The sequence below is a fragment of the Dermochelys coriacea genome, chromosome 16 (assembly GCF_009764565.3).
Source record: "Dermochelys coriacea isolate rDerCor1 chromosome 16, rDerCor1.pri.v4, whole genome shotgun sequence".
Lineage (NCBI taxonomy): Eukaryota > Metazoa > Chordata > Testudines > Dermochelyidae > Dermochelys > Dermochelys coriacea.
The window spans coordinates 4,770,969-4,796,363 of record NC_050083.1 but is presented as its reverse complement, the minus strand read 5'-3'; the positions used below and the strand labels follow the sequence as shown (position 1 = coordinate 4,796,363).

The following is a 25,395-nucleotide window of genomic DNA, read 5'->3' as shown; positions in this document are numbered from 1 at the left end:
ATCAGAGGCTTTCACAGCCCCTACAAACCTTCCCCAGGGAGCTCAGGCCCAGGTGAGGGTTACAGATGAGGACACTGAGGCACACGTTGGGGAAGTGGCCAGGCATATCAGTCACTAGCAGAGACAGGACAAAAGCCAGGAAAGTCCTAGCCCATGCTCCAGTCCCTAGACCCCTTTCTGGGGTCGTGGGGCTGCAGCAGTTGTCTGCAGGTAGGTTGTACATTGCTCTGGAAACTGCACAGGCAGGCTCAGTTTCCTTGTTTATAAACGAAGATAACTTGCCTGCCAAGTGCTCTGGTGTTTACAGGAGCCCCCTTCAGCGCTTGTAACTCTAGAAACGCAGCCAGGAATGTGACATGAATCTGGCAGACTCCTTCCTTCAACAGCTGGGGTTATTTCTGGGAGGCTTGGGAGGGGCCAGACCGGATTGGCCAGGAGCTGTAATAAATGCCTGCGCAGCAGCACCTGTTCTAGGTGCTGGGGCTTGGTGACAGATAGCCCAGGGACAGCAGCACTGCACGAGACTGCACTGGGGCTCCCTGAGTAGCCTTTTCCTTCAGGTAAGGAATGCTCTGATTGCTGCTCAGCTACACCTGCTCCCACTCCCCTTTCTAATCTCCCAGGCCTTAGGAGTGGAGCTGAGCCCTTCTCGCTAGCCAGGGAGCAGGAGCAGTAGCTAGCCCTTACGTGGCTGACTCCATATTTGCACTTGGATAGTTTCTCATCTGGAAAGCAAAACAAGGAGCTGAGAGGGCTGAGTCCCTTACCTGCCGAGGCAGTGGCTTTCCAGACAGGGTAGTTGGCGGTCTGGCCTCCTAGCCCCAAACACCCCTGGGAGGTGACAGCTGCCACTCTAGTCTCAAACCTAGCTGACCCCTTAGAAAAGCATCAGGACCAGTGCCTGGCAGACATTCCCCTCCCCTCGGGGGAACAGGCATCCTGAAGGAGGAGCAGCAGGAAGGGTACTGACTGCCAGCGAGGCCTGGCAGTCCTGCATATTTGGAGGGATCCCTGGCCCCAATGGGATGATGAGTGAGGCGCTTGTGATGCTGCCCTGCCCCCCAGACAGCTGAGTGGTGTGATATTCTCACAGCTGCCAGGGGATGGGGCTTGGTGATGCCCACTGGGGGGTGCTGCTCCACGGGGACAGAGTCAGTGGGCACTTGGTCCAACATTTTCAAAGGGGCCCACTGATTCTGTCCCCATGGCTGGGCGCTGGAACTAAAGCAAAAGCCGAGGGAGCCTGAATCTTAACTCTGCCTTTGGCCAGAACATGGTTGTCTTGGGTAGCAAACTCGGTGTCCATTTTGAAGCACTGTTGCAAGTACAAGTATAGCCTGGATCCAGGCATTTCCAGCACCCCTGGCCTAAAGCCCCTTTCTGAGCAGAGCTGGACCCACCTGAGCCCCCTTTCCATCAGCCCAGGCATTAGGGCTGCTGCTAAACAGCAGTGCATTTACTCAGTGCAGCTCCATTGATGCTGGGAGGGTTGGAGTCAGCCATGCCTGGGTGACAGGGGCCAAACAGAAGGCTCTGTGCACATATATGAGCAGCGAAGGAGCCTTTGTTGTTGACACAGGTGCACAGTTTGCCTGAGGTCAGGAGGGAGTGTGATGCTCCATTGAAAGCCCTACTCTGTATACTGAGTTTTGGCTGGGGTGGGCACATCTGCACAGAGGATTGTGGGGAGGGTACATGCATGGACAGCCTTAGGCAGAAGGAGGACACTGCCCTGGAGCAATGCCTGGACCTGCTCTGGGCAGATGGTCTCTGCTCTTACTCTGCTGGAGCCAACTGGCCCCAGAGACCTTGCCCATGACCTGTCATCGGGACTCTTGCAGACTGAAAAGCCATGTGCAGAAACACTGGGGTTCTCCTGGGTCCATCCAGAAAATCCACTGGGGCTGGGAACTGGGTGTTTTGAGATGATCTGATTGGTTCTCAATGGCAACAGTTCTTTCTGTAACCTCCGCCATGTCTCTTCTGCTCACCATTTTTCAAACTTGGAAGGCTAATCTTGCCCCCTTTCAACCCATCATGTGAAGTTAGACTGACTCCTAGATTATATTCTTAGAATAACTACGTCCTTCCCTTTCTTCACTGCTTTGAGCAGTGGAGATGTTTCAGATGTCCCCATTACCTATAATCAGTGGCATCTGAGATAATATAAACAGGGCCATTCACACCTCAGAGCATTATTTCAGGCTCTCTGCAAACTCAGGCAGTCATCACTGCATCAGTTACACCTGGGTCATGTTTGGCAAGTTTTCTCTGCAGCTATAACATTAAAGAGTTTTTCCTCTTAAAAAGGAAAGCTGGGACTCTGGAGAACATGTATGTGGCCTGCTGGCACCCTGCTGGCCAGTGCTAGGGAACACCCCACATTCTGGGAAAGCACTGCTTCCACTCATGGGGGCTGGGAACATCTGAGAGTCTCATGTTGGGTCTTCCCTGCCCCTCTGGAGGGCAGAATGTGCTGGCTGCATTCTTATCACCTCAGTCAATAAGGAGAGGCATCTACATAGCTGCCAAATCCCTTCTGTGGCGGGTATCACTCGCCAGCTGGTCTGTCTCCATGCAGATCCTCAAGGGGCAGCAGCAAGAGAAGAGATCCCGGGATGGCTGCTTAGCAGGTGCCACACTGGCCCCAGGTAGCCAGCAGGTGTAACTGGAGCTATCCCTGCACTGTGACATGGCTGCATGAGATCTCAGCTAGGCTGTGGAAATGCATGGCAGGGCTGCCAAATGATTTCCTACAAAATCCCTGGCATTTCCATGACACATGGGCAGCCCTGTGCCAGCTCACTGTTGGGATTCTGGTGGCACATATTGTTTAAACCAGGCAAAAATCCAGCTTCACCAAACCTGCACTGTCCAGGTGAAAACCTCCATGCTGGAGGACTCCATCGGCCTGGGATCTCTTTGTATTTGGTTACAAAGTCCTTGTCGGTCCACTCATTTCTCACCAAATAAACAGGGCAAGCAACCCTATGCAGAGGTGTCACTTCACTTTCTAGCTGCCCATTGACAGATACCTCTGCTCTAGTCAGAGTTCTGATGGCCCATCACTCCCTTTGTTTTTCCTTGCAGGGCTTTGGGAAGCACCTAGAACGGCTGGTCAGCGTGCAGGGTCATTCTATTGGCTTCTTCTGTTGTGAAGCCTGATGTGACCATGAAGACCAAACTGATTAGTCAGGATGATATGGAGAGTCCAGGGCCATGCCAGGCTGAGGTAGCCTCCCCCAGGCTTGGAAGCATCAGCTCCATGCTCCTATCTAGAGTTAAATGTCTACTTCAGCCCCACAAGCTAGGGGTGCATTTGGCCAGTATTGAGCAGGGAGCATCCTGCCTGGAGCATGACTCATGCAAGCCTGGCAGCTGCCCCTGGAAGAAGCTGCTGATTGCCCTAGGAATAATGATCACCATTTCACTAATGGTCCTGCTACTCCTCTGGCATTACAAGTGCATCATCATTGACCGGTACTGTGAGGGGAACAGTGAGGTGCTGCCCCCCTTATTCAAAATTTTCCAGAGAAAGGGGATATGAAACTAGGTTGGGGCCTGCTCCCAGAGAGACCACACCCCTGCCTGCAAGAAGGATGAGGTGGACCTCTGCTGAGCAGTTGTGACCAGGACTCTCCTGGGGACAGCAGCCTTAACCAGGAATGTGGCTCCTGAGTGAATGGATCCATTTGCCTGGACAAATTTGGCAAGCTTGCTTTGGCAGGCTCTTGTTCTAGTAACTGCATAACCTTCTCCCACGCATGTACTTGTTTTCCCCAGAACCTAGTGAATGTAGCATTAATAACCCATCTCTGAAGTGATGTAACATTTTGATTCACACTAAATTTAATGACCCTTCCAAGCTGTAGTTCTGACTGAATGGCATGGGGGGGCATCCCTCTTGCTCGAGGGGCACATCTTTACCCATTCTGGGGCCTGGCATGCTGGGATCACATGGTCTAGGGCTTCTCTGCTTACTAGGGTCCAAGTGGCTTGTGGTCTGTCACAGGCTTGCCCTTTTCAAGGCCCTGAAAAGATCTTGTACACCACTCACAAGCCCCTATATTTGCCCAATAGTCTAGGCTGGATTTCCCACTGGCTCTGTGTCATCATTCACACCAGTACAGAAGAGAGGTAAAATACTGCCACTGAACATCTCACTAGTTACACCTCTGCACAGGTGTGAATGGTGATCATAGGGGCAAGGCCATGAAGAAGCAGGTTTGGAGTGTAGATGGCTATGGTGAAATGTGGTCTAGAACATGCATCTGGTCTCCATTCTTCTCTGTGGAACTGAAGTGACACCTGCCCTGACCAGAGAGATTTGTATCTGCTGAACCACCTGTAGACATGACCACCTAATCCATGTTAGGCAGGTCCTGCTAACTACAGTTGTGGGTTTTGTTTTGTTTTGCTTTTTACTCTCCATGCTGGTCAGTGTCAACCCTGCAGCCTCACTTGCTCTCAGAACTTAATCGCATCAGTCCTAGCTGTGGGGGCAGCCTGCTGGAGCAGTCAGAGGAGGGAGAGGATGGAGCAAAGCCTGGCCGGGGCAGTCCTGCACCCCTGTGATCACGTGCCCTATAAGGCAGCCCCAAGCACCACACATGGAAATGCACCAGTCCCTCAGTAGGGCAGGTGTAAGCCAGCTGCTTGTCACTGTACACAGCCAGAGCTGAATCAGCAGCTCTGTCAAATTCTTCACTGCTGTGATGATGATGATCTTGTGGAGACCGAAAAGAGGGGCTCTCCCAGTAACAAAGCTAAGAATGAGGTGCTATTGGCCAGGGCTCTGGAGGGTGACTTGAGACCTGGGCTCAGTTCCCAGCACAGCCACAGGCCTCCTGGAGGACCTTGGACAAATCACTGAATCGACCCTGCCTCTCCAGTCCCCAGCGGTAAATAACTTGGCAAAACACTGTCTGGTGCCTGGGGAGGGGCTCACGTGCTGTGGGGAGGAGGGCTGCAGAAGGACTAGATAGAAAGCTGCATCTCCCCCCAAGGGGAGGTCTATACTGTGATTACACACCCACAGTCGGTCCATGCCGGCTGACTCAGGCTTGCAGGGCCTGGGCTGTAAAACTGGCGCAGATGGGCGGGGGGGCTCGGCTGGAGCCGGGGCTCAGGCTGGAGCCTGGGCTCAGGAACCCTTCCCCACTTGCCAGCTCCCCAAACAGCTATACAGCAACATTAGAACTGTAGGCTGAGCCCTGCAAGCCCGACCCAGCGGCCGGGCGGGGGGTGTTTAAGAGCAAGGGAGGCATACCCTGTGTAGCTGGTGAGCACATGATGCAGGCACTTTGCCCCTTGGCCACCTTTCTAAGTGTGACTGCCCAGTAACCTGAGGGTGGGGGGCGCTAGCAGGAGTGTCCAGAACATTCAGCCAAGGGCCCAGAGCTGCTTCTGTCTAGGCACCAAAGGAAGTGACCAGACTTTCAAAAGAGTGCAGCCTGCACGGTGCCTGTATCCCAGGGGAGCAGCTGGGCTCTCAGCACTCTCAGAAACTACTCTCCAAGTGCTCAGCATCCACAGCGGGAAGCTGACCCCAGGTCATGTGCTACCTGCCCTTGCTCCTGGCCCAGCCTCCACTTCTCCTCCTACTTGCAATGGTGGTGGCTGCTCCCCTGGAGGGTAACTCTGGGCTGTGGTGGTGGATTAGCACAATCAGAACTGTGGAAAGCTCCTTCCACTACTAGTCCCCTCCCCTGCTGCCTTGTTTACCTGGATCGTTGCCTAGTTGCCTCATTCCCTGTGCCCTAGTTTAATGACCTCGTGGACACACACGTGGGTGTGTGTGCACATGCTCTCAGGCCCACTCCCCTTTCCCTCCCCCTGCTCCTTTGGGAAGGTTTCTGGTTTAATTTCCCACCTCCTGCTGACTCAGTAGCCGCTGCTGACTCAGTAGCCGCTGCCCTGGTTTCCAAACAAACCTGCCACAAAGCTGCTGAGCAGCCATGCCCTTTGCATGTGGAGAGCAGAGAAGGGACCCAGAAACACACCTTGCTTTAATTGCTAGACCCAAGAGCTTTCAATGCAGTACCCATGGGGAGGTGAGGTTGGTGCAGGCTCCATGCTGAGGGCTTTCCTGGCAAAAGCATTGGTCTGAGTTTGCTGTCAATTCACTTCTTCATAAATGGGCTCCTCTTCCATGCTGGGGGGAAAAACACATGTCAGTTGCCCCTGGTGCTCTGTAAAGTGCCTGCTCCTGCCACTGTGGGTGTGATGTGTGTATGTATAACTGTCACCTGTGTTCCATGTTGCACAGAGCTCCATTGGTGCCACCTGGCAAAGAGTTTGCTGTTCTTTCCAAGCAATTCCTGTCTCAGACCTGACAAACTTACTACACCTAATACACTACTTTCATGATATTTATCCATTACAGTTAGTGTGTGAGGTCTCCACTGAAAGCTGGTCACTTACCAATACTCATCATCATTGTGAGATGTGTGTACAGATTGTATATAAGGAATAATGTAACTATGCTGAAAATTATGGTCTTGGGGAGAAAAAGCAGCAGCAGGGAATCCTATGTCTTGGTGATGGCCCATTCAAGCAGGAAGGAATCGTCACCCCTCCCTGACTAGCCAGTTATGTAACATGTTACTCAATTGTCTACCACTGCAACAACCCAGAAAAGTCAATGGAAAACCATCAAAAATAATGATAAAGATCAAAACCACTTGGCAGTGAGGAGGAACAATATGACATCGAGGGGATTGCTGTGTCTGTGAATCAAGATAAAGGTCTGACTTCCATATATCACAGGGTGGAGAAAGACCCTTTGTATCCATTCACTGAGGAGGCACCTGGATAAGCAGGTCTGCCTCATGAAACAGTGGGTTCTGGCTCCTTAGGGCCAGCAAATGCTGCAAAAGACTGAACTTTAGGGGCAAGAGTCTACAGTATTAGATAGGAGAGGGAACTATTAAGTATCAGTCCTAGTTTGCATTTTGTTAGTTTGTACATAACCATTGGTTGCCAGCACTCACACTTCTTTCTATTTGAATCTGTCTTCTTCCTTGAACAAATGTCCTTTTGTTTTACTATAATTAAACTCAAGTGCTGTGTATGATACAGGAGCAGTGGTCTATGGTAAAACCAATAAACTGGAGTTCACTGTCCCTGGAATTTCTGTGGATATCCTGTGAACAGGAGCAGGCACACAGGGGACACTTTGAAGGGATTCAGGGGCTGGGTGCATCTATTGGTAAGGGACAGGACTGCATTTGAATGGCTGATAGTGTCAGGGAGCTGACATGCAGCTGGCACAGGCAAGACTCCCTCACATTGGAGACAAGTGGCCGGAAGTTGACTCTCAGTGCCGGGTACTTGCAGAAGCATCACATTCTGCCATGCAGGTGGGGTTTGTTTTGCTCTAAGTTACCCTAATGCTTATGGCTGCTGGGTTCAACAGCAGCAGCTGGAGTTTATACTTCCCTTGAAGCTGTCTATGGATCTCAGCAAATTCTCATTCTTGGTCCCCCAAGTTTCTCTTGTACACCACTAATTCACCAGTAATATACCCACACTGAGAAATACCACATGCCCCAAGGGCTCTGGCTGTGCTTTTCAGAGAAACTATCTTGCAGTTCTGCTAGGAGAAATTAACAACCAAGGTTTGCAACTGTCCCTGGGCAAGCATGGCTGTAACCGCCAAATGCTTTGAAGTCATCACAGGGAAAGATGCTGATCTAGTGTTCATAAATCCCCATACATCCATTTCCTCGGCCGTGCACACCTCAGGGTTGTTCACTGACAGGATCTGCAGCTTCCTCTCTGTGTTTGGAGAGTAGTTGTAGCCATGTTGGTCCCAGGATATTAGAGAGACAACATGGTGGAGCTAATACGGTTTATTGGACCAACGTCTGTTGTTGAGAGAGACAAGCTTTCGAGCCACACAGAGCTCTTCTTCAGGGCTGGGGAAGGTACTTCCAAAATCACAGCAAAATTGAAGGTGGAACAGATTGTTTAGCATAAGTACTTAGCACATGTTATAAGGGACCATTCAAGGTAGAGTGGCCCGTTAACAGCTCTGCAGTCATAGGACAAAAAGAGGGGGTTAGTGGGTTACAGATTGGTGTAATAAGCCATGCGTTCCACCATGCACCTTGCTGGGAGTTCCTTCCCCAGCTCTCTCTTAGGTGTCCTGTATTCCTTGAATCACAGATGGTCGTTCTGTCCACAACCTTGACAGGCGTACAGCACAAGGACCAGCATCTGCTATTATATACAATAGGGAGAGCTCCTACTTTGAGTCTTGGTGAGCCTCATTAGTTGTATTAAGTCAATATTCAGTTGTAAACTTTTGAAAGAAGAACCAGAACTTTTTGTTCAGAGTTACGAACAATATCCATTCCTGAGGGGTTCAGCACTCGGAGGTTCTGCTGTATACAGAATCCAGAAGCCATTCTCACATCTTCTGTCAGGTTTAATAACAATACGTGGCACCTGAGGCCTGAACTACCCATCAATACCCTTTACAATTTTGACTATCCTATCTCAGGCTACCGGGTACCTCCTGCCTTTCCTTAGGAACTGGCTGCAGCACCACCAAAGCTGCTCAGGTGCTTACATTTTTGGCCACTCATATTTGTTCAGAGGACTTCGTTTCCTAAAAGATAAGAGCAAAAATATGTGAGATACGTCTCCAGTGCTGTTAGGATATAGATATTCAGGCCTGTCTGTAAAGGCCTAGACTCTAAGAATTTAGGTGTATTCTTATCACTTGGCTAGTTCTAGAGGTATAAACGAAAGAATCAAAATCACTGTCTGCCGGTGTAAGGGCCTTCTCTTACCGTGACAGTCTGAGGCCCTGTGCTTAGGCTAAGGCCTTTGGCTAAGCAGCAGAGGCAGCCATAAGCTGGGAAGCGACCGGTCAGCTCCTCACATTCCAACAAAAATAAATCTGCAACTAGGGTTTTTGATTTCAAAAGGACTGACTTTCAAAAATTAAGGAAATTAGTTAGGGAAGTGGATTGGACTGAAGAACTTCTGGATCTAAAGGTAGAGGAGGCCTGGGATTACTTTAAATCAAAGCTGCAGAAGCTATCGGAAGCCTGTATCCCAAGAAAGGGGAAAAAATTCATAGGAAGGAGTTGTAGACCAAGCTGGATGAGCAAGCATCTTAGAGAGGTGATTAAGAAGAAGCAGAAAGCATACAGGGAGTGGAAGATGGGAGCGATCAGCAAGGAAAGCTACCTAATTCAGGTCAGAACATGTAGGGATAAAGTGAGACGGGCTAAAAGTCGAGTAGAGTTGGACCTTGCAAATGGAATTAAAACCAATAGTAAAAGGTTCTATAGCCATATAAATAAGAAGAAAACTAAGAAAGAAGAAGTGGGGCCGCTTAACACTGAGATGGAGTGGAGGTTAAAGATAATCTAGGCATGGCCCAATATCTAAACAAATACTTTGCCTCAGTCTTTAATAAGGCTAAAGAGGATCTTAGGGATAATGGTAGCATGACAAATGGGAATGAGGATATAGAGGTAGATATTACCATATCTGAGGTAGAAGCCAAACTGAAACAGCTTAATGGGACTAAATCGGGGGGCCCAGATAATCTTGATCCAAGAATATTAAAGGAATTGGCACCTGAAATTGCAAGCCCATTAGCAAGAATTTTTAATGAATCTGTAAACTCAGGAGTAGTACCAAATGATTGGAGAATTGCTAATATAGTTCCTATTTTTAAGAAAGGAAAAAAAAGTGATCCGGGTAACGACAGGCCAGTTAGTTTGACATCTGTAGTATGCAAGGTCCTGGAAAAAATTTTGAAGGAGAAATTAGTTAAGGACATTGAAATCAATGGTAAATGGGACAAAATACAACATGGTTTTACAAAAGGTAGATCGTGCCAAACCAACCTAATCTCCTTTTTTGAAAAGGTAACAGATTTTTTAGATAAAGGAAATGCAGTGGATCTAATTTACCTAGATTTCAGTAAGGCATTTGATACCGTGCCACATGGGGAATTATTAGTTAAATTGGAGAAGATGGTGATCAATATGAACATCAAAAGGTGGATAAGGAATTGGTTAAAGGGGAGACTACAACGGGTCCTACTGAAAGGCGAACTGTCAGGTTGGAGGGAGGTTATCAGTGGAGCTCCTCAGGGATCGGTTTTGGGACCAATCTTATTTAATCTTTTTATCACTGACCTTGGCACAAAAAGTGGGAGTGTGCTAATAAAGTTTGCAGATGATACAAAGCTGGGAGGTATTGCCAATTCGGAGAAGGATCGGGATATTATACAGGAGGATCTGGATGACCTTGTAAACTGGAATAATAGTAATAGGATGAAATTTAATAGTGAGAAGTGTAAGGTTATGCATTTAGGGATTAATAACAAGAATTTTAGTTCTAAGTTGGGGACGCATCAATTAGAAGTAACAGAAGAGGAGAAGGACCTTGGAGTATTGGTTGATCATAGGATGACTATGAGCTGCCAATGTGATATGGCTGTGAAAAAAGCTAATGCGGTTTTGGGATGCATCAGGAGAGGCATTTCCAGTAGGGATAAGGAGGTTTTAGTACCGTTATACAAGGCACTGGTGAGACCTCACCTAGAATACTGTGTGCAATTCTGGTCTTTCATGTTTAAAAAGGATGAATTCAAACTGGAGCAGGTACAGAGAAGGGCTACTAGGATGATCCGAGGAATGGAAAACTTGTCTTATGAAAGGAGACTTAAGGAGCTTGGCTTGTTTAGCCTAACTAGAAGAAGGTTGAGGGGAGATATGATTGCTCTCTATAAATATATCAGAGGGATAAATACAGGAGAGGGAGAGGAATTATTTAAGCTCAGCACCAATGTGGACACAAGAACAAATGGGTATAAACTGGCCACCAGGAAGTTTAGACTTGAAATCAGACTAAGGTTTCTAACCATCAGAGGAGTGAAGTTTTGGAATAGCCTTCCAAGGGAATCAGTGGGGGCAAAAGATCTATCTGGTTTTAAGATTCTACTTGATAAGTTTATGGAGGAGATGGTATGATGGGATAATGGGATTTTGGTAAGTAATTGATCTTTAAATATTCAGGGTAAATAGGCCAAATCCCTTGAGATGGGATATTAGATGGATGGGATCTGAGTTACCCAGGAAAGAATTTTCTCTAGTATCTGGCGGGTGAATCTTGCCCATATGCTCAGGGTTTAGCTGATTGCCATATTTGGGGTCGGGAAGGAATTTTCCTCCACGGCAGATTGGAGAGGCCCTGGAGGTTTTTCGCCTTCCTCTGTAGCATGGGGCATGGTCGACTTGAGGGAGGCTTCTCTGCTCCTTGAAGTCTTTGAACCATGATTTAAGGACTTCAATAGCTCAGACATGGGTGAGGTTTTTCATAGGAGTGGGTGGGTGAGATTCTGTGGCCTGCGCTGTGCAGGAGGTCAGACTAGATGATCAGAATGGTCCCTTCTGACCTTAGTATCTATGAATCTATAAACCTCGTCACATTGAAATAAGGTGCTATGGGGCTGTTAGGATACAATCCTGTCCTGATAATGCCCATCGCCTCCAGAGAAAGGGAAGTTCCTAGAAGATGTAAAAGGAAACTGAGTTTGGTAGCATCCTGTCTGGCAAGAACTCACTTATCCATAGCTGAGATGTGAAATACTCATTTCTGTATTGTTTTGTCATTATAGGTCCCACTTTGCTATTGTTTATTTGCAGGGTCTCTGTCTGGTTCTGTGATTGTTTCTGTCTGCTATATAATTAATTTTGCTAGGTGTAAACTAATTAAGGTGGTGGGATATAATTGGTTATATAATCATGCTAAAAGAAAAGGAGTACTTGTGGCACCTTAGAGACTAACAAATTTAATTGAGCATAAGCTTTCGTGAGCTATAGCTCACTTCATCGGATGCATTCGGTGGAAAATACAGTGGGGAGATTGATATACACACACAGAGAACATGAAACAATGGGTTTTATCATACACACTGTAAGGAAAGTGATCACTTAAGATGAGCCATCACCAGCAGCATGGGGGGGAAAGGAGGAAAACCTTTCATGGTGATAATCAAGGCGGGCCATTTCCAGCAGTTAACAAGAACATCTGAGGAACAGTGGGGGGTGGGGTGGAGGGGGAGAAATAACATGGGGAAATAGTTCTACTTTATGTAATGACCCATCCACTCCCAGTCTCTATTCAAGCCTAAGTTAATTGTATCCAGTTTGCAAATTAATTCCAATTCAGCAGTCTCTCATTGGAGTCTGTTTTTGAAGCTTTTTTGTTGAAGGATAGCCACTCTCAGGTCTGTAATCGAGTGACCGGAGAGATTGAAGTGTTCTCCGACTGGTTTTGAATGTTATAATTCTTGACGTCTGATTTGTGTCCATTTATTCTTTGACGTAGAGACTGTCCAGTTTGACCAATGTACATGGCAGAGGGGCATTGCTGGCATATGATGGCATATATCACATTGGTAGATGTGCAGGTGAACGAGCCGCTGATAGTGTGGCTGATGTGATTAGGCCCTATGATGGTGTCCCCTGAATACATATGTGGACACAGTTGGCAACGGGCTTTGTTGCAAGGATAGGTTCCTGGGTTAGTGGTTCTGTTGTGTGGTGTGTGGTTGCTGGTGAGTATTTGCTTCAGCTTGGGGGGCTGTCTGTAAGCAAGGACTGGCCTGTCTCTCAAGATCTGTGAGAGTGATGGGTCGTCCTTCAGGATGGGTTGTAGATCCTTGATGATGTGTTGGAGAGGTTTTAGTTGGGGGCTGAAGATGATGGCTAGTGGCGTTCTGTTATTTTCTTTGTTGGGCCTGTCCTGTAGTAGGTGACTTCTGGGTACTCTTCTGGCTCTGTCAATCTGTTTCTTCACTTCAGCAGGTGTGTATTGTAGTTGTAAGAACACATGATAGAGATCTTGTAGGTGTTTGTCTCTGTCTGAGGGGTTGGAGCAAATGCGGTTATATCGTAGAGCTTGGCTGTAGACAATGGATCGTGTGGTATGATCTGGATGAAAGCTAGAGGCATGTAGGTAGGAATAGCGGTCAGTAGGTTTCCGATATAGGGTGGTGTTTATGTGACCATCGTGTATTAGCACCGTAGTGTCCAGGAAGTGGATCTCTTGTGTGGACTGGTCCAGGCTGAGGTTGATGGTGGGATGGAAATTGTTGAAATCATGGTGGAATTCCTCAAGGGCTTCTTTCATCATGGGTCCAGATGATGAAGATGTCATCAATGTAGCGCAAGTAGAGGAGGGGCATTAGGGGACGAGAGCTGAGGAAGCGTTGTTCTAAGTCAGCCATAAAAATGTTGGCATACTGTGGGGCCATGCGGGTACCCATCGCAGTGCCGCTGATTTGAAGGTATACATTGTCCCCAAATGTGAAATAGTTATGGGTGAGGACAAAGTCACAAAGGTCAGCCACCAGGTTAGCCATGACATTATTGGGGATACTGTTCCTGACGGCTTGTAGTCCATCTTTGTGTGGAATGTTGGTGTAGAGGCTTTGACATCCATAGTATTTCCATACTATTTCCCCATGTTATTTCTCCCGCACCCCCCACTGTTCCTCAGATGTTCTTGTTAACTGCTGGAAATAGCCTACCTTGCTTGTCACCATGAAAGGTTTTCCTCCTTTCCCCCCCCTGCTGCTGGTGATGGCTTATCTTAAGTGATCACTCTCCTTACAGTGTGTGTGATAAAACCCATTGTTTCATGTTCTCTGTGTGTGTATATAAATCTCCCCTCTGTAATTTCCACCAAATGCATCCGATGAAGTGAGCTGTAGCTCACGAAAGCTTATGCTCAAATAAATTTGTTAGTCTCTAAGGTGCCACGAGTACTCCTTTTCTTTTTGCGAATACAGACTAACATGGCTGCTACTCTGAAAATAATCATGTTACAATATGTTAGGATTAAAGAAAAGGGAGTACTTGTGGCACCTTAGAGACTAACAAATTTATTTGAGCATAAGCTTTCGTGAGCTACAGCTCACTTCATTGGATGAAGTGAGCTGTAGCTCACAAAAGCTTATGCTCAAATAAATTTGTTAGTCTCTAAGGTGCCACAAGTACTCCCTTTTCTTTTTTGCGAATACAGACTAACACGGCTGCTACTCTGAAATATGTTAGGATTGGTTAGTTAAATTTCAGGAAAATGATTGGTTCAGGTATAGCTAAGCAGAACTCAAGTTTTACTATATAGTCTGCAGTCAATCAGGATGAGTGTGTGTGTGGGGAGAAATGGGAACAGGGAATGGGGGTGAGGAAATTGGAATCAGGTTTAGCTAAGGGCAGGAATGGGAACAGGGCCACAGGTAAGGCTCTGTGGTGTCAGAGCTGGGAAGGGGGACACTAAGGAAGAAAACTGGAATCATGCTTGCTGGAAGTTCACCTCAATAAACATCGAATTGTTTGCACTTTTGGACTTAGGGTATTGTTGCTCTCTGTTCATGCGAGAAGGACCGGGGAAGTACGTGGGTGAAGGAATAAGCCCCCTAACAAGTGCCCTGGACCATAGCCCCAAAAAAGCCGCGCCCAGTGAGAAATAGCCCACAAATGGGCTATCAGGGGCCAAGCCAGGAGCCTGCAAACTTGTTCATAGTTCAGATAACATCTTAACTGAGAGACTGGCTCATGGCCCCATTTCTCCCCCTTGCATGCAAGTGCTCATCCCTGCCTGCCCCTCCCCACCCCAGGGCCAGGTCTCACAAGCCAGCCTCCCCTCCCGGATGCACTACACTAGAAGGATAAGGACTGTGGGAGAGCTTCCGATGACCATGTCAGAGAAAACCCAGGACTGCCATTTCAGTTTATTTAGGGGGAGTGGGGGAGCACTTTAACTGTGATTCCAGGGGCTACTTAGGCACCTGAAAACTCTAGGGTTTTGGGGTTGTTATTTTTTTGCAGATAATAACTTATAAATTAGCTGACATGAGCACTAATGCCTGTATAAAGAAAGAAAACTATATATACAAACACCAAGTAAAGCCATATTTTAAATTCATATGTAAGTTTAGAACAATCAGGAGATAACACAGCATGATATTCCCAATCCCAAGCCTTGAGGTACCAGTTTTGGAGCCTTAATACAAGAACTAATCACTTTAACTGGTAAATAAAATTCATGCAGAATATTTGCTCAATATCATTGTCCTTGCAACATCACCCTCAAGCACCCACAGACTTTTTTTATTTTCATTACCTTCTGGAAAATTATAAACAAGCAAATATATGCACTCTTAATTTTTATATCTCATTTCTCCTTAAAAAGTTATGCAGTCTAAAGTAGTTGAGTTTCCTTTCAAATATGGAATAACTAAAAAATTAGAGAACAAATTTCTTTTGGCACTAGCTTTAAAAAAAGAAAAGATGTAAAGCTTTTAAAGTGATAATTGGAAAGAAAATATTACAATAGATTGGCCAACATGGGTTTCCTATCAGCTGTAAGACACCTGAAGGTGCATTTCCAGTAGCTAATGTAATCACCTTTTTTCAATGGCAATGTGTTTTCTTTTCTTATTAAGTTAATATGTAATTAGAAATAAAGTCTTAAACATTGTAATCAATTTATACAATGCATTTGATATTTCTCCTGCACAAATGCAAACACACTTCAGTTGAAGGTACTCAACGTGTGAAGATTCAAAACATAAAAACTAGGGCTGTTGATTAATTGCAGTTAATTCAGGTGATTAACTCAAAAAAAGTAATCGTGATTAATTGCAGTTTTAATCGCACTATTAAACAATAGAATATCAGTTGAAATTTATTAAATATGTTGGATGTTTTCTACATTTTCATATATATTGTATTCTGTGTTGTAATTGAAATCAAAGTGTATATTATTTTTTATTACAAATATTTGCACTGTAAAAATGATAAACAAGAAATAGTATGTTTTCATTTCATCTCATACAAGTACTGTAGTGCAATCTCTTTGTTGTGAAAGTGCAACTTACAAACGTAGATTTTTTTGTTACATAACTGCACTTAAAAACAAAACAATGTAAAATGTCAGAGCCTTCAAGTCCACTCAGTCCTACTTCTTGTTCAGCCAATCGCAAAGAGAAACCAGTTTGTTTACATTTATTTGAGATAATGCTGCCCTCTTCTTATTTACAATGTCACCAGAAAATGAGAATAGGCATTTGAATGGCACTTTTGTAGCTGGCATTGCAAGGTATTTATGTGCCAGATATGCTAAACATTTGTATGCCCCTTAATGCTTCAGCCACCATTCCAGAGGACATGCTTCGTTAAAAAAAGAGTTAATTAAATTTGTGACTGAACTCCTTGAGGGAGAATTGTATGTCCCCTGCTCTGCTTTACCCGCATTCTGCCATATATTTCATGTTACACCAGTCTCGGATGATGACCCAGCACATGTTGTTCATTTTAAGAACACTTTCACTGCAGATTTCACAAAATGCAAAGAATGTACCAATGTGAGATTTCTAAAGAAAGCTACAGCACTCGACCCAAGGTTTAAGAATCTGAAGTGCCTTCCAAAATCTGAGAAGGATGAGGTGTAGAGCATGCGTTCAGAAGTCTTGAACAACACTCTGACGCAGAAACTACAGAACCCAAACCACCAAAAAAGAAAATCAACCTTCTGCTGGTGGCATCTGACTCAGATAATGAAAATGAACATACAATGGTCAGCTCTGCTTTGTATTGTTATCGAGCAGAACCCGTTAGCAGCATGGACGTATGTCCCCTGGAATGGTGGTTGAAGCATGAAGGGACATATGAATCTTTAGCGCATTTGGCACATAAATATCTTGCAACATCAGCTACAACAGTGCCATGAGAAGCCTGTTCTCACTTTCAGGTGACATTATAAATAAGAAATGGGTACCATTATCTTCTGTAAATGTACACAAACTTGTTTGGCTGAGTGATTGGCTGAACAAGAAGTAGGACCACGTGGACTTGCAGGCTCTAAAATTTTACATAGTTTTATTTTTGAATGCAGTTTTTTTGTACATAATTGTACTTTTGTAAGTTCAGCTTTCATGATAAAGAGATTGCACTACAGTACTTGTATTTAGTGAATTGAAAAATACTATTTCTTTTGTTTTTTTACAGTGCAAATACTTGTAATCTGTGTTGTAACTGAAATAAATATATTTGAAAAATGTAGAAAACATGCAAAAATATTTTAAAAAGTGGAATTCTATTATTGTTTAACAGCGCAATTGATCACAATTAATTTTTTTAAATTGCTTGACAGCCCTAATAGAAACAAATTTAAAAATTGAACTTGCATTTACAAACGACTGATCTAAAAGCCTGTTTTGACCACTGGAAACTGTTCAGTCATATAATGTAACATAGAAATCCTGAGTATGTATCTACAGTGACCAGACTGGATGATTCTTAACCATGCTTTAATGAAAACATCATGTGGCACTATAAGTCTTAAATGTTATTAAGAAAATTTGCCATCTAAACAATGTCATTTCTACTACACTCTGAAATATTAAGGAAGTTAGTAAAGAGTCCTGTTCCAAGACTCTAACAACCTTGTAGGATTAAGAGCCCTACAGGAATTGTGCCCAAAAAAAGCCCATGAGTACATAGACTAATTCAAGGAAGAAAACATTTTTATTTTCTGATTGAGAAGCAGAGGTCCGTACAATAACTTCCTCTGATTTCCATCAGCAGCTGAGCAACTGACTTGTATAAGGGAAGCTTTGACTATTACACTGAAAATAAAACTGATCAGCTTTGTGGGAAAGACTTAAAGACATCAGCACTCAACAAGTTTCTTCTCTCTGCCAAGGCTAGCTAGAATTGCTCTATCCTGGCTCTCAGCCTATCAGCTGGGTAACAGGGAGCTATTTACCTACATAAAATGCTTTGAGTGCCCCTCTGGTCACGGGACTGCTAGCCCTGCTGCTGGCTGCAGGAGCTGGCAGGCGGTGGGCAGGCCCACTTACAGATAATTTTCCTGCAATAATTGCAGGAGAATTAGCAACTGGGTGTTAGGTGCAGCCTGGTGGAAATCAAAATGGGTTTCTAATCAGCCACCTAGCTGGAGGGGACATTTGGGAACCTCATTAGACTCGCACAGCAAAGGGATGGGATCCTGGGGGCAGACAGAGCCATACAAGTCCCAACCCCAGTCCCAGTGGGGTAACCTTGTCAAGGTTCCTTCCCCACTCTGAACTCTAGGGTACAGATGTGGGGACCTGCATGAAAAAACCCCTAAGCTTATTTTTACCAGCTTAGGTTAAAACTTCCCCAAGGTACAAACTATTTTACCTTTTGTCCCTGGACCTTATTACTGCCACCACCAAGCGTCTGACAAATATAACAGGGAAAGAGCCTACTTGGAAACATCTTTCCCCCCAAAATCCCCCCAAGCCCTACACCCCCTTTCCTGGGGAAAGCTTGATAAAAATCCTCACCAATTTGCATAGGTGAACACAGACCCAAACCCTTGGATCTTAAGAACAATGAAAAAGCAATCAGGTTCTTAAAAGAAGAATTTTAATTAAAGAAAAAGTAAAAGAATCACCTCTGTAAAATCAGGATGGTAAATACCTTACAGGGTAATCAGATTCAAAACATAGAGAATCCCTCTAGGCTAAACCTTAAGTTACAAAAAGACACAAAAACAGGAATATACATTCCATTCAGCGCAACTTATTTTATCAGCCATTTAAACAAAACAGAATCTAACGCACTTCTAGCTAGATTACTTACTGACTTTTTACAGGAGTTCTGACCTGCGTTCCTGCTCTGGTCCCGGCAAAAGCAACACACAGACAGAGAGAACCCTTTGCCCCCCCTCCCCCTCGCTTTGAAAGTATCTTGTCTCCTCATTGGTTATTTTGGTCAGGTTCCAGTGACATTGTCTTAGCTTCTTAACCCTTTACAGATGAAAGGGTTTTTCCTCTGGCCAGGAGGGATTTAAAAGTGTTTACCCTTCCCTTTATATTTATGACAACCCTCCAGGGGAGGCACAGCTCAGCAGATACCCCCAGTTATACAGGACACAGCTCGTCCGCTCCTGGGCATGGAGCAGCCAACACAGCCGGGGAAACATTTCCCATAGCCTGGAGCCAGGGGATGAGGGGTGCTGCTGGTCCAGCTGCTTGGGGACAGCCCTGTGCCAACAGCAACTTCATAATCTCAGCCCATAACTAAGAGCTTTGGGTTCCTCCAGTGAGAGTGTGGAGCAACTGTTCACTTTCCTGTTTGCACTCCACTGTGGTGTGGTATAAAACTCAAGGGGGGCAGGTGCCCCCTCTGCCCATCCTCAATGGCACCCTGCACCCCACTCCCCCACCAGCCAGGGGCTCCTCCAGCAGTTAGGCAGGCCAGACTGACACTCAGGATATTGCTAAAAGATAAAACAACCTGAACTCTCCTGCCTTTTTGGAATGGGCCCCTCTGGGCCCCTGTATCCATCACAAAGAAGCAGAAAATGACAAACGCCAATGTTTATAAAATCCTTGACATAGGAGATTCCCCATCTCTTGTTCTTCCCACTCACTTGGGTCCTGGGTGCAGCTCACTGGGATCCATGTACACACGCTCAGGACGGGGTCTGAAAACACACACAGGTCTCAGTGCCCCAGCCCACACCAAGCAGGGAGAAGGGGAGTCCCATCCCACCTATTTCTCTCCAACTTGCTGCACCCCATGGGGCAGCATAACCCACTGCAGCAGGCACCAGGCTCCTAGTTGCCATCCTGTTGTGCCATCCCATTCTCTCTCCTGCCAGCTGAAGGGCCTCACACAGGCAGGCTGCCAGCTCAGCCAAGTTAGCAGGGATAAGAAGTATGACACAGAGCCACAGGAAACTCCTGTCTCCCACCTCCCTCCCTCAGGCTCTGGGGGGCAACTCCCCTGAGCCTAGCTAGCTGGCCAAGAGGGGTCCCTCACAGCTCAGTACTTCAGTTGACTCATAAGGCAGAGGTCACACATTGACCCTCCATATTCCCCCCACCCATCCCCCCCAGACTTTTCCCCACTGCCCAGGGCTCGTACAGCAGATATGCAAAAGAAACCTGAAGCCTAAGGAGAATTTAGGCTCTTTGGGACCAGGATCTGATCTGTAAAGCATAAGCACACTGGCGCCGCACTGAATACAAACACAAAAGCTTGGCTGAAGCAGTGTTGGTTGCTACACACACATGCCTGACACAAACCTAAGGAAATAATAGTTAAGCCACCTATTGGGACATGCCCTTGGCTCCTCCACCCACAAGCACATGCTGTGTCCTTGTTCTTTATACAATATGAACAATGCGAGGAAATCACACGCAAACTGTTGGATTCTAAATAACTGTGTTTACTAACTATACACAGACTTCCAGGCCTTACACTGCGGCTCTGTCAGGTTCTGGGGACTTGTGCAATAGAAGACAGAGAGGGCCATAAAGGGCTCCCAAATCATTAAAGGGCTCCCAATTCCTATACACTACAGCACACAACTTATCATTACTACAACAGCGGTACACCACAAACCATGCACTGCAACTTTAACTCTGCCCCACTTTCCCCGTTTTAAACACCTCCCCTATCCTAGCTAATTTTTCCTCAACATTAGCAGTTGTGGGTGTTTGTTGTAGTTGGTTTTGTTGGGAGGAGGCAGCTTGGTCATGGCTAGTGTGGAGAAGGGTGACGAAAGGGGGGTGATGGAATGCTGGGATCCCCGGGGGAGAGAGTTAAAGCTGTGGTACATGACCTCTGGTGCACAGTAGTTGTGGTAATGGTCAGGTGTGGGTGTGTGCTGGCAGAAGTAGAGGGTATGTACTGTTAGATGGCTCAACTTTTAATTGCCTTGCATTTGTGGTTTTGGTTCAGGCATGTTGCATGTGCACTAACACTTAACTCTTTCACAATAATGCTTTTGTGTATTAATTGCCTATGTTTTTAAATGCTTATTTGAGGCTGTGATTTGGGCATGGAGAGGATGGACCTATGATGGTAAAAATCCAGCAACTTTTTTCTTTCAGCAGCTGTACACAAGGGATCGTCTGCTATAGGATAAAATCCCACAGAAAACATAGCACCCAATGAAGAAAGTCTGATATGCACCCAGCCCACTCCATGCATCAGTCAGGCTTGTATGTGCTCCCAGCCCAATGCATCAATCAGGTTTCTACACATGGCCCATCGACTTTCAGTTAGAACGTGAACAGCAGCTAAAGAGTATACTAAAATCAACAGTTTAAACCATCTCCCCACTGCAGAGAGAGAGTTTTTAGAAAGATATAGGTCAGCAGTGGAAAGTAGGCCTGACAAGGACAAATTGTAGACAGAGCCCAAGTTTAAAGGCTTCCTACTATTCAAAATGTCTGAAGAGAAACCAAACAAAAACCAAACAGAAAATTCAAAAGGCCCCAAAACTACCCCAGCTGCACCAATTTCTAGAGACAAACAGACATTTCTGCTGGGGTCCCCAGGGGACAATTAGTTAAAGTTCCTCAATTCACTGGAGCAAGAGCAGGTGGCTCAGAGAGTGAGGAGTCCTTGGTGGAGAAGAGGAGCTGCAGTGTTCAGTGTCAGCAACACCAGCCCCAAACCCCTCTTTCCACCTGCCCAGAACCCCCGTATAACAAAAAGCCAGCCAGGATGCTGCAGATTACAATGGACAAGGAGACAAGTATCAGCCCCAAACCTATTCCTTCTTCCCGATCCTCGGGTGAAGGGGGATTTGGTTCAGTAGCCTCATAGAGAACCCCATAAGCAACGATGCAATGTATCCCAGCCTAGCCCCAAGCCCACAGCCCTGTCCCAACTAGAGCAGCAGTCCATCCTCTGTGACCTACAATAACTGACCTGACTGAACACTCTCCCAGTACGGATGAGTACACTCAGCTGAAACACCACAGGTCACTATGCTGCAGTGACTCTGTTCAGCGGAAAGACTACAAGTAAATTATGCTGCTAAGCAACAACTAAGGGGACTCTCTCTAATGTAGCTGCTCTAAGACGACGGTGTCGGCTTAACTACTCCAGACCCCGCGAGTGGCAGTAGCTCTGTCGGGAGCAGAAGCTCTTCCATTCGACATAGCGCTGTCTACTCCGGCGCTTACATTGGGATAACTTATGTCGCTGAGGAGCGTGGTTTGTTCCCAGCCTTGAGTAACATAAGTAACGATGACATAAGCTGTAGTGTAGACATAGTCTAAAGGGGAAGTAAGAAACACCTGAAAGGTGTGAACCCCGGAGGTGGTGATGGGGAAGTAGTTGGGGGCACAAGAGGGGTTAATTAGAAGGAATGGGCTAGAACTAAGCAAGAAAATGTAAACTTGGGAAGAACTTCCTGACAGGGAGGACAGGGGAATAACCTCTCCGCAGAAGCTCCATTGCTTGGGGCTTGAAGCAATACGCTAGAAAGTGTGCTGCAGGGAATAATCCCAGCCTGGCCACCAAGAGAGGACAAGACTGTGACCCAGATCTTTCCTCTCTGCCTATCTGGAGGTATTTATTATACACTGAACACCACAGGTGCTTGGAGCTGACCAGAGATTGCAAGCTAAAGATCTCTACTACATGCAGTCTGATTGTATGAAGTCAGTCCCTTTCCAGCAGCCAGTGCCCAATGCTCTAGCAATACTCTCTGTGCAGAGACAACCTTCCCTTTCCATCAGCCTGTGCCAGCTAGGGCCTGAAATCACAGTTTCTAGGAAGAGAGAGGATTCTCCTTCCCCTGCTCCAGACATACTTACTGCCATTTACACTGTCTGTGTTTTACTTACGTGACAGCAGGGGGGTTAAGAGCTTCCTTGCTGGGTAGCCTTAAAAACAAAATATACTCATTAGCAAAGAGGGGCTGCATGGGGGGTGATGCTAATTCCCAGAAATACACACTGTCGAGCTGCTATGACAGAAGAACTTTACCTGGGGAAGACTCTGGGTCCCTGGTCCCTTTCCTTTCAGCCAGGCCCAGCACTGGACTGGTTAATAGGAACCCAGTGGACTTACCCTATCAAAGGTCTTCAAGGTGCTGGCACGCCCAGGGCTCGGCGTCCAGCACCTTCCAGTGTGTAGAGGTAGGGCCCGTGGCGTTCCAGCTCCATCCTAGTGTCGATGATGCGGGACTACTGCAGCGATCACTCACCTTTGCCCCCTAGCCGGGCGTAGGACAAAGGCTGCTGCCAGGAGCAGGATGCAGAGGGCGCACACATTGAGAAAGGCCAGCGTGGCAACAATTGCTGTAGGGGCTTCCTGGATTGGCCTGCTTGGGCTTTCACACTTCTCCAACACTGCACAGACACAAGGAGTGGCCAGGTAAGGCCACAGACACAGGCTCCGCGGCCTGCTTAGCTGGACTTCTCACGAGCAACCCCCCACCCCAGGTGGTACTGCCCAATACACGGCCATGACAAACGTGTCATAGACCGTGAAATCTGGTTTTTTGTGTGTTTTTACCCTAAACTATACAGATTTCACAGGGGAGACCAGCATTTCTCAAATTGGGGTCCCAACCCAAAAGGGAGTTGCAGGGGGGTCACAAGGTTATTTTAGGGGTGCCATGGTATTGCCACCCTTACTTCTGCGCTGCCTTCAGAGCTGGGTGGCCAAAGAGTGGCAGCTGCTGACTGAGGGCCCAGCTCTGCAGGCAGCAGTGCAGAAGTCAGGGTGGCAACACCAGATCCTGCCATCCTGACTTCTGCGCTACTGCTGGCAGTGGCTCTGCCTTCAGAGCCTGGCTCCAGGCAAGCAACCACCGCTCTCCAGCTGCCCAGCACTGAAGGCAGCACTGCTGCCAGCAGCAGCACAAAAGTAAGGGTAGCAGTACCGTGACTGCCCCTACAATAATCTTGTGGCACCTTAGAGACTAACAAATTTATTTGAGCATAAGCTTTCGTGAGCTACATGCTTATGCTCAAATAAATTTGTTAGTCTCTAAGGTGCCACAAGTCCTCCTTTTCTTTTTGCGGATACAGACTAACACGGCTGCTACTCTGAAACCTACAATAATCTTGCAAACCCTCCCCCCATCTCCTTTTTGGGTCACTATAACACTGTGAAATTTCAGGGTTAAATAGCTGAAACCATGAAATTTATGATTTTAAAAATCCATGACTGTGAAATTGACCAAAATGGACCCTGAATTTGGTAGGGCTCTAATCATGGAACCTCACCTCACCACCCCACACCCTATGCCCAGCATGGCACGGTAACCCGTCCCCAGTGACCCCCGCCGTACCCAGCCCAGCATGGCACGATAACCCCTCCCCAGTGACCCCCGCCGTACCCAGCCCAGCATGGCATGAGAACCCCTCCCAACCGCCAACACCTTACCCAGCTCTACACCTCTCAAGAACCGCTCCTCCTCACACAATATACAGCCCAGCACCTCACGGTAATCCCCACTCCCACTCACTATGCGGTATCCAACCTTTACTTCACCACAACTACCCCCGCCTCCCACTCCGTACCCAGGCTGGCACCTCAAAAAACCCCTTTCCTCTCCTCCCCACTATACTCAGCCTGGTCCTCACAGACCTCTGCACCCCCAACACTGTGCCCATCCTGACATCTCATAAGCACCCCCACTCCAATACCTTAGCCCAGTGGTGCTCATCTAAGAGTACACGTACCCCTGGGGGTATGCAGAGGACTTCCAGGGGGTACATCGACATCTAGAGATTTGCCTAGTTTTACAACAGGCTACATAAACAGCACTAGCGAAGTCAGTACAAACTAAAATTTCATACAGACAGTGATTTGGTTATACTGCTCTATGTACTACACACTGAAAGGTAAGTACAATATTTATATTCCAATGGATTTATTTTATAATTCTATGGAAAAATAAGAAAATCAGCAGTTTTTAGTAATAGTTTGGCTGTGACACTTTTATATTTTTATGTCTGATTTTGTAAGCAAGTAGATTTTAAATGAGGTGAAACTTGAGGGATGCAAGACAAATCAGACTCCTGAAAGGGGCACAGTTGTCTGGAAAGGTTGAGAGAAACTGTCTTGCACTGTACCCAGCCTGCACCTCACACTACCACCCCTGCATCTCACAACACCCCTTCTACTCCCTACACCGTGCCCAGCCCCACACCTCACAATAACACTCCCCCCACATACACCCTGTTCTCAGCCTGGTGTCTCACTTTAACCTGGGCCCTAATCTGTCTTTCTCACAATAATCAACACACAATGTGACATTGCAGCAGCTCAAAAACTGCAGACTCACGTCTATACCAAAGCATCCACAATAACCCCTCCTCCCCCCATACACTCACAGTTACCAAATGCAGCACTGTAATAACCAGTAAAAACAGTGACATTGGAGCATCTCACACTAAACAACATGGTCACCGACACAGCTGAATTTCACAATAACCCCCTAAACACCCACAATGCAACATCCAAAACACAAAACACACACACAATAGAGCATCTCATAGTAACTGGCACTGCAATATCTCACAATGATATAAACACATATACTGAC

At 46.5% G+C, this 25,395-nt stretch overlaps 1 long non-coding RNA gene across 1 annotated transcript; it reads left to right on the top strand.

The window, feature by feature from the left end:
- The first annotated feature begins 440 nt into the window (after positions 1-440).
- On the top strand, positions 441-4,112 carry LOC119844020. Its single transcript, XR_005289135.2, has 2 exons — positions 441-560; positions 3,091-4,112. It is a non-coding gene; the product is annotated as an uncharacterized LOC119844020 (long non-coding RNA).
- The last annotated feature ends 21,283 nt before the right edge of the window (positions 4,113-25,395 follow it).